Source organism: Gorilla gorilla, chromosome 6, assembly GCF_029281585.2.
Source record: "Gorilla gorilla gorilla isolate KB3781 chromosome 6, NHGRI_mGorGor1-v2.1_pri, whole genome shotgun sequence".
NCBI lineage: Eukaryota > Metazoa > Chordata > Mammalia > Primates > Hominidae > Gorilla > Gorilla gorilla.
The window spans coordinates 32410854-32425140 of record NC_073230.2 but is presented as its reverse complement, the minus strand read 5'-3'; the positions used below and the strand labels follow the sequence as shown (position 1 = coordinate 32425140).

Below are 14287 nucleotides of genomic sequence, written 5' to 3'. Positions count from 1 at the left end.
CAGGTGGTCATCACAAGACAGGAACTGAGGTAGTCTGATTCTAGAGGCCCTCAGTTTCCTTTACTATCAAAACATGCAAACTCAAGTAGCACCCGCTTACCTACTACCAATTTCAGAAGCTAAGACCACTGTGTCAAATGTGAAAAATCCCCACTGTGGTGGGCTTGTCTCCAAAGAGAAAAAATATTTGTTCAACCGTTCAAAGAAGAGGGTCTCTAGGAACTCTTAATATGGAACCACTGGTCTTTATTAGACATTCAAATCGTTATTTTAAAATAAGACTCTGAGGAGAAAGCTAATTTTAGAACATTAACAAACTTTTTCAAGAATAATTAGCTCTGCGTGGGTTTCAACTTTTATTTTTATTTTTTCCTTTTGATTTTAGGAGCTGGAGAGCCTGGAAGTTTATTTAGGAGTAGAAGAGGAAATGAAACTACGAAAAGCCACAGTACGATTCCTCCTTTTCTTGGAGACAAGGCACAATGTGAATAATTCTCTCATCCTGTCCAATTAACTGCCTCAAGTACACACACACACACACACACACACACACACACACACACACACAGAGAGAGAGAGAGAGAGAGAGAGAGAGAGAGAGAGAGAGAGAATGTACACTATTATTATTTGATTAGGAAGACATTAATGAAAAAGCTCGGAACGGGATGCTAAACAACAAAGCCCTATGCAAATCACTTCCTTTCGGATTGAAGGTTTGTCTCCTACAGAAAAACCAATGCTAAAGAAACAGGCGGAGAGGCTGAAGGTGGAGAGCAAAAGAAAAAGAAAGAAAATAGCTTGAACGAGGAAAGGGACTGGCAGGAGGAGGACAGAGCAAGCCTCTCTCAGAGAGAAATTACAGAAAAACGGAAGGAGGTTTGGGAAAACCCAGTCTAAGCTGCTCCGACGGCTGGGCTGGGCGTGGGCAAGGTGCCTCCTTGGACGGTCCGCGCGCCTGCCAGACGCGTCCTTCCACTACCCGTCCAGCCACCTGGCGCTGGTCGGGCTTTGCGAGGTGGTTTAGGAACCGCGGAGTCATTCGATTTGAAATCTTCTCCAATAAGCTTCTCCGTGTGCCGACGTGGGCAGCATCTCTGGCGCCTCCCGCCCTCGCCCGCCGCCTGCCAGATCCGAAACAGACAGTCCCAGACATTTCGCGAGGGGGACGGTTCCAGAAATCGAAGATCTGAGCGTGGTGAATGAAATGTGAACAGAATAGCTCCGGAAAGTCTCAGAAACCTTGAATTGGGGTCAGTTTGGAGACTGGAAATGCGTCGAGCGCTGCAGGTGGTGGTTGGCAGGGGGATTTAACACTGTGGAGCCCTTACTCCGTCCCAGGCGCCGAGCCCAGCGAGCCACGCGCGGTGCCCAGCTCGGTGAGGTCGGTTAGTTGGGTCTTCAGGGAGGCTAAATACCCTGTATTTGCTATTCCTTTCACCTGGAACGCTCTGTGCGAGACTGGGTGTGGCAGCTCCTTTCCCAGGCTCAGGAATCTGGGTAAAAGCCACCCTCGCCTAGAGGCCCTCAGGGTGAGCGCCCCATCACGCGCTAAACCACTTTCGAAAGTGGACTTGGCCCTCCTCTCAGTACTAACACTCTGTCAGCCTTTTATTTTTTGCATAGATATGTATTTTGTCTTCTTTATTGTCTGTCTTTCCACAAAAAATGCAAGCCCCGTGAGTACTGGAGCCTGGTGCGCCTTTCTCACAGTTGCAAGCTCGCAACTGCTCCTGGCATATACTAGGTGCTCACTAAATGCTCATGCCCTTCCCACCCGCCACCTGCGACACTCGACACATTTGCAGTCTGCAAACTGACCCCAAACCATCAGCTGCTTGCATTCGTCCTAGGATCAAAGAAGGCCATTGGGCTAATGGGAAGTCAAGTCGGGTGGACTTTTCCGTCTTTCAGGGAGATTTAATAGTAACGACGGTGCTCTCCCCACCTCCTGCCCCCTTGCACATAAACTGCACAGAACAAAATCACCCCGGCACGAATCTGCACGACTGCCTCTGGAGGTAGGGTCACGGTCTCCGAGCCCCGGGTCTCACACTGATGCTGTCCTTTGTCATCTCGTGCCTAGAGTGCTGCCTCCCTATGTATTTCCTCTGTTCTCGACTCCTCTGCCACAGTCGGACTTTCTCGGGAGGTCGAGTTCTTCTAGCCTGTGCAACCGCAAGGGTCCCCTGGAGCCTTCTCCGTAAACCTGCCCCTCCCGCGCTGCCCTCACTTTTTCCTCCTTCCCTGGCCCGGAAAAGCCACTAGAGGAACATTTACCGAACGCCTACCGCGCGCAGGCACCGAGCTGGGCCACCGGGAGCCCCACCCAGTGCCCCGCCGCAGGACTCGCCTCCCTCCACCCTCCCAACCCATCTGGAATCCGGGGTCCCTAGTTCCCCCGCTGCGTCATGGAATCCGCTGGCTTCTTCCGAGGACATCGCCCCACCTCCTTCCCGAAAGGCGACTTCTGATTGGTGGGATTGTGCATCACTCTGCCGCCCTCCCGACCCCTCGGGGCCCCGCCCCTGGGCCTCTCAGGCCCCGCCCCTGCGCCCCCGCCCCTGCGCGGCTCCTCGGGCTAATCGCCGGGCGGCGCGCGCCGAGAAGTTCTGGGCAAAGTACTCAGAACTGGCCGCGTGCTGGTGGCACCCGCCAGCCGGCCCGGGAGAGGGGACCCGAGCGCTTCGCGGCCGGTGCGCAGCGCGGCTCCGGCCCCACAGTCTGTCTGCAAGTGGCCATTCCCGCCCCCGACTCCTGCGGCCGGTGCGGGAGCTGTCAACTGCACGTTGCGGGGGGACCGGAGAAGCCGGGGTTGCCTTGTCCCAGTTCTGTGCGCTAATCCCGGAGCCCGGCCCCGGGGAACTAGGGAGCGTCTCCGGGTGCACAGCGCTCAGGTGAGTGGCGGGGCGCCCGCCTAAATGGGGCCGGGGTGTCGGGGGGCCTGGCGGCGGCGCGGGCTTGGAAGGGCTGCGGTTTGGGGGGCGCCGCGGTTCTCTGCAGGACCGGGGTCTGTCCGAGTCGCCCGGGGAAGATCCGGCCCTGGGGTAGACCCAAGCCTGGGAGCTTGGGTGCCGGCTGCAGCTCCCGGGGAAGGAGGACCCGGGTCTCACCCACCCTAGGACACCTTCCCTCGAGGGACGGCTCGGAGGATTGACAGCCAGGAGGAGCCGAGCGCACGGGGCCGCGGCGCAGGTGCGGGAGGACGCGGCGCGCGGAGCTGTCCTGGGCAGCGGGGAGGCGCTGCGCCGGGGCTAGAGGCGCAGGAAGCCTGGTAAATTGGGGCGAGCGCGACGCTTTACCACATCCGCGGGATGGGGCGCGCCGGATAGACTGAGACAACGCTCGCGGGGCAGGCGCTCCGCTAGCCCGCCTTCCCAACCCGGGCTTGCTCTGCTCCCCGGTGCCGGGCTGGAGGCCCAGGGCACATTCCTTTCTTGTCTGAATTTACATATTCATCAGCTTTCTGGCCCCTTCTGGAATTTTTTTTTTTTTTGACTTTCCAATTACTACTGTTCACATCACCTTCAGGCTCACCCTAACTCTCGTCTCAGTGTCTCTCACATTGGTCCTTTCCTGGAGGCCCTGCAGCGTCTTAGTTCAGGGTCTTAGTGACTTATGCACTCTGTCTGAACATTGTCTACAGTTGGGTTTTCGTACCTCTGTCTCTGTTTATTCCGTGGTCAGGTAAATTCTTTAAGTACTGTCATCATAAGCCAGAAACTCCCAGGCAGCCTCTTAGCGCTGCCCAGCTTCCCGGGGAGCGTTTGTGGCCTCTGGAGTCGCTGATGGGCACTGTCGCAGGTCGTCCAGATACTTCTTAAGCAGGGGCGCGCCGCCCTTCCTTCGGCAACGCAACTTGCTTGCTGCCTTCTGCACACTTGTGCTTGTCCTTCTCCACCTCACAAGCCACCAGTCTCCTCAGTCGGGACTCTTGGAACTGAGGGGACTGTGAAGTTGTCGGTTTCCATGTGTCTGCGTACTGCGCAGAGGTGCTTGAGACCCCCTAGGTGTTGCTCTGACGCTCAGAGTTTGAGTATTGGGATGAGGGCATTTAGAAATATTTTAAACTACAGCTGCAAAAGAGATGCTTCCACAGATGGGTGAAAGCGAAGGCCTGGCTTCTCATCATCTGCACTGTACCCCGCAAGTATCATACAAGGTGAGGTCCTTGGCTAAAGGACTGTACTTGGCTAAAGGAGATCAGTCAAGCAGGCCTAGGTTCTTATGCATCCAAGCTAAATGACCATCCCCTCCAGCCAAGCCACATCACCTGTTTGCTGTTGCTCATAGCACTTAAATTTCTCTCTGAAATTGTCTCCTTGGGTTATTGGGTTATCTGCCTTCCCTCATTAGGATGTAAGTACCAGGAATGCAGAGACCTTGTCTGTCTTGTTCATCACTTGATCCCCTGTGTCAAGAACACGCAGTAGGTTTGCAATAAACATTTATAGAATGAATAAATGAAACCTTCTCTGTAAATATGAGGAATGAGGATTTCATAGCTGATTTTGATTTTCATCTTTATCCTTTTTTCACTGTTGGGAAAATTAACACATAGCAATACTAGGAACTTTTGTACATTACCGCATTAAACTTACAGAAGTCTGTTAGCTAGGTATTTTTAACCAGATGGGAAATTGAGGGTCCAGCAGGTTAACCTGTGTTGCCAAGGTTATCCTGGCAGAACTAGGATTCCAGCCCATTTTGTCTCTATTGTGCTTGACCTCTTCCAATAAACTAAAATGTGGTTTCCACCATTACAGTTAATAGACATTTAGCTTTATTTGTATCAAACTAAGCCAAAAGATTTACTGTTTTATTATTGAGATATATTTTCAGTAATCGTTAATAGTTACATCATAAGCCAGATACTCCCAGGCTGCAGTAAGCTGTAATTTTCTTTTTTTTCTTTTTTTGAGACGGAGTCTCGCTCTGTCGCCCAGGCTGGAGTACAGTGGCGCGATCTCGGCTCACTGCAAACTCCGCCTCCCGGGTTCATGCCATTCTCCTGCCTCAGCCTCCCGGGTAGCTGCGACTACAGGCGCCCGTCACCACGACTGGCTAATTTTTTGTATTTTTAGTAGAGGCGGGGTTTCACCGTGTTAGCCAGGATGGTCTCGATCTCCTGACCTTGTGATCTGCCCACCTCGGCCTCCCAAAGTGCTGGGATTACAGGCGTGAGCCACCGCGCCCGGCCCGTAAGCTGTAATTTTCACCGTCTTGCTGGGCAGTGTTGTGAGGTTATCTCCATTTTTCTGGTGAAGAATTGGAAAACGAGGTTTAGGAACTTGCCTAAGGTCACCAGTAAATTGCTGAGCTAGATTTTTTTAATAGTCTGACTTCAGTTCTCGCCCCACTAATTAGATGTTAACTCATGATAGAGTCCAGTGATACAAATATTAAAACCATCTGAGATTGGGCTGTAAACTTTCTGGTGCTGATATCAAGTGTCTAGATGTACTGTTTTCAGAATCCCTGAGACTCTTACTGCCATTGATTTTTGTGCTTGGGTTTATGGTTTGTGGGCCTGGTAGACTGGGGACTTTTAATACAGAAGGAAAGGAAATCCTCCTTTCATCTAAATCTAAAGAGAAATCTGATTGGTTTTACCCATTGTGGTAAATGAACTCTGAACAGTAATGCTTTATACCTCTTAAAGAAAGCGCTGGAAAGCCAGCTAGTTCCTCTGTTCTCTAATGCAGAGTAGAGAGTTAGAAACTGCTACCAATTCCAAAAGCTTCTGCAGTAGGCTTTCAGTGAAACAACTACATTTCAACTCTCTACTCTTACGCTGACACTGAGGGTGAGAAGTTGGGGAAGAGTGGCATGGGTACCACCTAAGGGGCTCATGGCAAAACAGAGGATGGGGAAGGAATTAGTGATTCCTTCTTTCTTCCACTTCATTCCAGTTTGGGTGCTGGTGTAACATTTCCCCCTGCATAAGAGTCTGGATAATGCAGTTTTATTTATAATGTGCTTCTTGGCGGTACTGTACTTTCCTATTTGTTAATTCTATTTCAGTAGTACTCCAGGGAGGGTTGGAGAACCCTGCAACCTAGAATGCCTGAGGAAGAGATTGAGGTGTAGGATACTAGGGAAGATGGAAACTGTTAGGTGGAAAAAGTCTTCCATGCATAATTGAGAGTTGTTTATGGTTCTCTGCACATTCCTTTCCTGTCTAAATTTACATATTCATCAGCTTTCTGGCCCCTTCTGGAATTTTTTTTTTTTTTTGACTTTCCAATTACTACTGTTCAGATCACCTTCAGGCTCACCCTAACTCTTGTCTCAGTGTCTCTCACATTGGTCCTTTCCTGGAGGCCCTGCAGCATCTTAGTTCAGGGTCTTAGGGACTTATGCACTCTGTCCTAACATTGTCTACAGGTGGGTTTTCCTACCTCTGTCTCTGTTTATTCCATGGTCAGGTAAATTCTTTAAGCACTGTCATTATGTTGTTAAAAATTCTTGGGTGGCTTACATAGTGAATAATAACATTAATGACAGTAGTAATAGGTGCTGAACTTTTATGTGCCGGCTGCTGTCAGAAGTTCCTGTACATGCATTATTGCATTTAATCCTCAGGGCAATATCAAAGCAGGCATTGTTATTATACCTCCAGTCTCTAGATGAGGCTAGGAAAAGTTAAGTTCACAACTGCATTGCAACTAACATATGGTGGATCTCAGACTCAATCCCCAAGTTATTTTCTCTACTTATTTGCATATAGATTCCTTAGCCTAAAGTCACGATCCAGCAGACTGGGCTCAGCTTTGGCCTCATCCCATCATTCCCCAACCCTGTGAACTGGTAGTCTGAGTTTTATTAATCAACAAAGCGTTTTGCCTTTGTCCATGCACTCCTGTTGCCTAGAAAGGTCTCTGTTCTCTCCGTGTGAAAACCTAAGTCTTTCAAAGCTGAACTCATAAACTGCTTTTGTCAGCATAATCTCTCTAAACCCAATTTCCCAGATCATTTGTTTTTTTAAAATATGAGAAACTTCCCAGTTCAGTTTCTGATCACAAAGTATGTTGCTGATGTCCTTCCTTCCTTCAGCACTTCTTACCTTTTATCTTCCCCTATTCCTCTCACCCTGTTGCCTCCTGTGCTAGTAATTTATTCAAACTTATTGCCTCCCTTACTAGATTTTAAATGCCTTGAAGGCAGGGTGAGTTTGTATTCCTTAGGTTTCTATTCCTCACATCACTAAACATGGTGTCCTATCTATAGTAACTGCTCAATTGAAAAAAGTATTAATTATATTTGCTTGCATTTTGTTAGAGTATTCTGTGAAAAGGTAATTGGAATGTGACATTTTGTTTTCTAGTTTTCTAATTTGTTTTGATCCACAGTATTTTATCATTTTATGATGAAGCAACGAATATGCCATCATCATTTTATGATGAAGCAATAGAATATGCCATCATCATTTTATGTTAAAGTAACAGAATTCCTAGTTAAGTCCATGAAAAGCACCTGTTCTGGTTGCTCTCATCTTTGGACCAAGGAGATATTGCAAGGAGATCTCAAATTCACACATGTAGTAATCATTGTCTGTAGAATAAATATTTTGCCTATGTTATGTACTATTTTTTCATATCTATGGTAATGCTGTTACTAAAAATGTACTAAAATTGTTATGGAATTCAAATGGAATTTTTGTGAATATTTTATGGATCAACGAATATTTCACATTTTAAAGCAGATTTGAAAGACCCTTTCTGAATTGGCTCCTGCTTCCCTGTCTAGACTCATAGCTCACCACTCACCATTGAGACACAATCCACATATTATACAAGTCATCCGTTTAAAGGTACAAAATTTAATGGATTTTAGTATATTCAGAGTTGTGCAACCATCACCATAATTTTAAAACATTTATCACCCTCTAAAAAACGTTTGCACCCATTACCAGTCATTCCCCATACTGCCCGTCCATTCCCCCAATCCCCACCCACTAATCTACTTTATGCCTGTATGGATTTGCCTATTCTAGACATTTCATATAAGGGGAGTCATATAGTATGTGGCCTTTTGTGTCTGGCTTCTTTCACCTAGTATGTTGTTTTCAAGGTTAATTTCTGTTGTAGCATGTATCAGTACTTCATTCCTTTTTATTGCCTGGTAATACCCCATTGTATGTATATACCACAGTTTTATTTATCTATTTGCTAGCTGATGGGACTGGCATTTCTAAAAAAGTTTGATTCTTATGTGACCCTAATGTGTAGTCCAGAAGTTCCTTTGGGCCCTGTTCGCTGTTTTATCTTGGGGCTAGAACAGAACCTGGCACAAGATAGATGCGTAATAAACATTCAGATGACTGCAGCATTTTACTAAAAGTGTAACTCCTATTATGTTGCAGTCAGCAAAACGTCTTGTCGTTAAAAAGAGGTCCTCATAGTTGATTGTTTACATACTGATTTGAACAGACGAACTGTTAAAAAGAGTCAAGGAACTTTGAACATGGCTGCAATGCTACAGTTTTTAGGATTTGCTTTGAAATAATCTGGGGGTGAGGAGGGAGTACAGAGGAAACAAGGCTGTCCGTGAGCTGATCGTTGAAACTGGGTGATGAATTCTCTATCTGTGCTGACTGCCAGGCAGCCATTGGTTGCATGTGGCTATTCAGCCTTTAAAATGTGGCTAGTCCTTACTGAGAAGCGCCGTAGAATAACACATACACTGAGTTTCAAAGATTTAGTATGGAAAATATATAAAAATACCTCAATTTTTAAACATCACGTGTTGAAATGATAATATTTTGAATATATTGTAATAATGTGTAATTAAAACTAACTTGTTTTCTTTTACTCTTTGTCTACTTAAGAAATTAAAATTACATCTATGGCTCCTATTACATTTCAGCTGGGCAGTGCAGTGCTATACTTTTGTACATGTTTGAAATTTTTCATAATAAAAAGTTTAGAAATACCAAAGTCATCTTTTTTAAAGTCTGGAGTATAATATTTTTTATAAAGGATTCCTCTGGTATGAAAGGATTGGGAAATATTGATTTTTTTCAAAGATGCTTCTTTGCAGAAGCTTGTAGCAGGCAGGCTGTAGCCTTCCAATATCATTCCTGGGCTTATTTAAGCTATGTGAACATTTAAAAATTCTTTTATAATAATAAATGGAATAGCAGTGTGAAGAATTGCTTCTTTAGTTATTAATCTAAATGATTTTGTTTTGAAGTTGATGATATATTTCCTTCATCTTGGAAAAATACAGAAGACTCACTGGTAATTTCCTTGTTCTTAGCCACATTGTTTGTACCCCTGAAATTGAATTTTCTCTGGACTTGGTTTATAACTGCCTCTACCTAAGTCTGTTGTTTGAGAGCCAGAATATGGTTGTTTCTAGATGCTCCAAGACCCCTTGAGTATGAGTGGAATATGATTCTTAGGGAATAATAATAATATTGTGTGGGTTTAAAGCCAAGAAGCAAATTTCTTTCATAAAAATTTCTTTAGATGAAAATTATGTTGCTGTCTATATGTCTGTGTTTACTTATGAAAAAAATATCTGAGGTAATCAGCCCAGTTCTCTGAGTGGGTGTGGGCTGGATGAACAATCTTAGCGGAATTTTCATCTGTGATTTCTGAGATTGTGTGAGAGTAGATCTGAGTTAAAAAATAGCTTAAATGTAAAGCAGAACAGAATCAAATTGCAATGAGCAATCCAGTGTGGGATTGGCAGAGGATCTCTGACAGTTACTATAACTAAAGTTTGCTATTTTGTTTACCCTCTACAGTAAAAATACTAAAATCTTTATTTTTAGTATTGTGTGGGTCAGATACTTTCCTCAATGTAACATTTCTCCAAATATGTATTAAAATGTAGTACTTGTAAAGATTCCCACACTGGTTTCCTGTCTTGATATCAAATATCGTAATAGTTACAAGAACTTTAAAATTATAGTTTACATCTTATAAAACAAATATTTCTCCATCCCCAAGTAATTTGTGGTGGACAGTCATCTGAAATGTTTAGAAGCTAAAGCTAATATATGTATTTTAATCTACATATATGTATATATATGTGTGTGTGTATATTTATGTATGTATATATTTTTTAATCTCAGCAACTCTTATTAAATTTGAAGTAGATGCCTCCCTAGAATTAAAGCATGCGCTAAGATTTTTGCTCATACGTTTCACAAATATTTATTAAGCACATGCCATGTGCCAGACACCAGGCTGGGTGCAGGGGATGTGGTGATGAATTGAACAGATGTGGAACCTCCCTTCAAGGAGCTTACAGACTAGAAGGGGATGTAGACATTAAAGAGTTGCAGAGAATTCATTAATTACAGTGGGGAGATGTGGCTCAAAGGGAATGAGTCTGGGTTTTAATTGGGACCCTGGAGAGAAAGGTTCCATTTTTCTGTAGGTTGTGATTCAGGTTGCTGAAGGAAGAGAAAAGAGAATGGCTGGGGAATCCTCAAAGGAGGATGAGTGGAGCAGAGTCCTGCCCTTTTGTGTCTTTCTGCCATTGCTGGAGGCCATGTAGAACTGAGTGGGAGGAGGCCTTAACTCCTCTTTTGAGGTTTTGAATTTCTCTCTCTGTTGCGACACACAGGTTTGTTTATTTGCTAATGGGAGTTGAATCCAAAGTTGAGTTTTTAACACCTTTATAGCAGAAACGCAATGATATCTAACAACCTGTCCTCCAGCATAGCCCTGCATGTAGCTTAAAATAACTTGCTGGCTAGATTCTAGTGTAGCTTAGTTGTCTGGCATCTGAGGCAAAGTGGGTTAGGGGTATGTGAAGTCTAAAAGAATACAGGGAAGCCCACTTGGGTTTTTCTCAGGTGTAGGGCTGCTTCATGCAAATTCCTGGCATATATAGAATTAACTGAGGTTTCCTTCAGAGCTTGTTGGAGTTATTAGGGAATGGGAAACCATCCTTCCTTTGAAGGTGGAGGTAATTATGAATAACAGTGATAACAGTGGCAGCCAGTAGCTGTTGGGCGCTCTCCATGTGCCAGGCTAAGTGCTTTACTTACGCTACCTCGTTAGATCTTATAACTTAGGAAGTGGTTACTATCATTCCAGTTTATCACTGATAAAACAGGCTAGCGAGCAGTCACTTGCTGTTTGGTTTTTCCAACATCCCTTTACCCTTCCTGATTTCCATTTGAGAAGTCACTTCTTGCCTTTGGATATAGTCTGCTGGGACCAGAAGGAGGGGCCTCATTCCCCTCAGCTGTGGCCCTGTGAGCCAGGTCAGTCACATGCCTCTCTCTGGACTCTGGGTGTGGGAGGGTCATGGAGAGTCTGCTGCGAGATGTGTCATGGCCAGACCATCTGTGCATACAGCTTTGTTGTGGTGTAGCTTTCCATTCCACGGAGCTGTGCCCGGGCTTGCCTCTCCAGCCTCCTCTTAGTTCCTTGAACTGATTTGTTTTCTAATACATTTTCTTTGGCTTCATTTACCAAATTGTTTTCTGTTGCTTCCACCCAAAGAACCCTGGTTATCCAGGCTTAGAGAGGGCGAAGTAGTTTTCCTATGGTCACACAGACAGCAAGTGGCAGAACTGGGGTACAGTCAGGTCTTTCGGCCTCTGTTGCCAAGCCCTTGATCAGAGACCCCCTCTGTGTGCTGAACAGCACTGGACTGGCAGTCCGAGGATCAGAGGATGGATGTAGTTCCTGTGGTACCTGCCTCTGGGGCCTTGGGCCACTGCCTGTTTGAGCTGGACAGGGTAGACAGGATGAAATCTATACATAACTAAGTGACACCCAGTTTGAGAGGATTTTCTCGTCCATGAGACTTTTGGACACATTTTGCCCCGGTTTTCTAAAGGCTTTTACTTTGAGGTTTGAGGAACGGTCTGAAGCAGTGGTTTTCAAAGTGTGACTCCAGGAGATGTATCAGTGTCATCTAGGAACCTGTTAGCAGAACTTGGATGGGGCCCAAACCCATAGAACTGGAAACTCTGGGGGTGGAGTCCAGAAAACTGGTTTTAACCCTTCAGGTGATTATGATGGACACTAACGTTTTAAGCCCCAGACATTTTTGTTTTATTAAAAACAATTTATTATGTACAAGGTGCTACCTAGAAGTAGGGAGCAGGCAAATGTTAATTAGCCACAGCCCTGACCTCAAAGAATATTCACTTCAGTTTGGGATATATATGTTTATAGCACTCCTCCTTCTCTCTACAATTGTGTTTTTTATATCTATCTATCTATCTATCTATCTATCTATCTATCTGTATCTATATCTCTATATATTGATCCATCTTTTCTCTACTTATATAAACAAGATATTAAAGTGCTATAGGAGCTCAGGAGGAGTGAGGGAGATGCTTTTGCAGAGAAGTGAGTGTTTGAGACACATCTTGAAGGGCACATAGGATTGAGATAAAGAAAGGGATGAAGGGGCTGAGTGCGATGGCTCACACCTGTAATCCCAGCACTTTGAGAGACTGAGGCAGGCAGATCACCTGAGGTCAGGAGTTCGAGACCAGCCTGGCCGCGTGGTGAAACCAAGTCTGTACTAAAAATACAAAAATTAGCTGGGCATGATGGTGGGCACCTGTAATCTCAGCTACTCGGAGGCTGAGGCGGAAGAATCACTTGAACCGGGGAGGTGGAGGTTGCAGTCAGCCAAGATGGTGCCACTGCACTCCCTAGACGACAAGGGCGAGACACCGTCTCAAAAAAAAAAAAAAAAAGAAAGGGACGAAGGGAAAGGTAGGAAGGACATTCTAGGCAGAGGTGGTAGGTTAGCTAGGATGAAACAAGGCATGACATTTTAAGAGTTGGTGGACTATCCAGTTTGATGAAGAGAAGGACTGTGTAATGGGAAAAGTAAGAGCATACAGGAATGGAGAGGTAGATTAGGGCCCAAGCGGTATAAGTCCTAAATCCCATAGTAACTCCAAAGACTATGCTGTAAACAGTGAACAAGGAGGTGACACGGTAAGAGCTATCTTAGCAGAAAGTGTTTTGGTGGTGACAGAGAAGGGCAGAGGCTGAGAGTATAGGCACAAAGTGATGAGACCTGAACTGGGATGGTCACAGTGAGAGGAAAAAAAAGACAAATAATATCAAAATACTGGAAAGTTAGAATGATAGCCCCTAGGAACTAGGGGTTGGGAGTAGGGTTGAGGGAGAAGGCAAAGATGATTCCACAAGGGATAATAAATGGTGTTGGTAAAATCAGGCAAAAAATAAAATAAATTCCACATGGATCAAAACTTTAAAACAAATAGAAATACAAAAAAATACAATACACTTTTAATAATAAGATGAAAAATCCTTTCTAGATAGGACACAAAATCCAGACGCTATAAAATAAAAGATTGATTTATTGATTACATATCATTTTTGCGGGGTCAGTTTTTAAAAACTATGTCAAAAGGCAATCAACACATTTAGGAAAATAATTGCAATGCATATCACAAAGACCTACTTTTATCAATATATAAAGAACTCCAACAAATCAGTACGAGAAAGGCCAGTTACTGTAAAGGCAAAGAGTTTGAACACATAGTTCACGAAATGGCATACAGATGACTCATAAACATATGAAAACTTTAACCTCTCTCATAAAAAGAGAAAATGCAAATGAAAGCTTCATTGAGGCTATTTTTCACCTATCGGGTTGGCAGACATCACAAAATGTGATAACAGTGTTGGCAAAGTTTTGAAGAAACAGGTATTCATACATCGTGGATGGAAATGTAAATCGGTCCAAACTGTAGCGAGCCATTGGCAGTATCTGTCAAAATTGGAAATGCATGCACTCTTTGAATCAGCAATAACAGTCCTAAGAACTTTATCCTACAGATATGCAAAATTCACAAAATGATATATATGCAAAATTGTTTCTTGGAGTATTTGAATAAATACCAGATTGCAAGTAACTTAATTTTCATCAATAAGTACTAATTAAAAATAATAGAGCCGTTAAAAATGAGGCAGCTCTGCATTTTCTGATATGGAATGATATGTGAGATTTATTGTGAAGTTAAGAAAAAAGTGAAGTATAGAATATCCATATATAATATATATTTTATATGAATATATGCATGTACACATGGACATATATTCATGCATATATGCACATATGGATAAAATTGGTGGGCTGAGGCTGGCGCCGTGGCTCACACCTGTAATCCTAGCACTTTGGGAGGCCGAGGTGGGCGAATCACCTGAGGTCAGGAGTTCAAGACTAGCCTGGCCAACATGGTGAAACCCTGTCTGTACTAAAAATAAAAAAATTAGCTGGGCGTGGTGGTGTGTGCCTGTAATCCCGGCTACGCAGGAGGTGGAGGCAG

The 14287-nt window shown here is 44.5% G+C and overlaps 1 protein-coding gene across 4 annotated transcripts in view; it reads left to right on the top strand.

Annotated features, from left to right (window-relative positions):
• Window positions 1-389: 389 nt before the first annotated feature.
• The window catches only part of OSBPL3 (oxysterol binding protein like 3), a 186422-nt gene continuing 172524 nt past the window's right edge, over window positions 390-14287 (top strand). For all 4 annotated transcript variants that reach the window (XM_055346889.2, XM_055346883.2, XM_055346887.2 and 1 more), the window contains exon 1: window positions 390-2894. The gene's annotated coding sequence lies outside the window, so the exon portion shown is untranslated. The remainder of the gene's footprint in view (window positions 2895-14287) is intronic.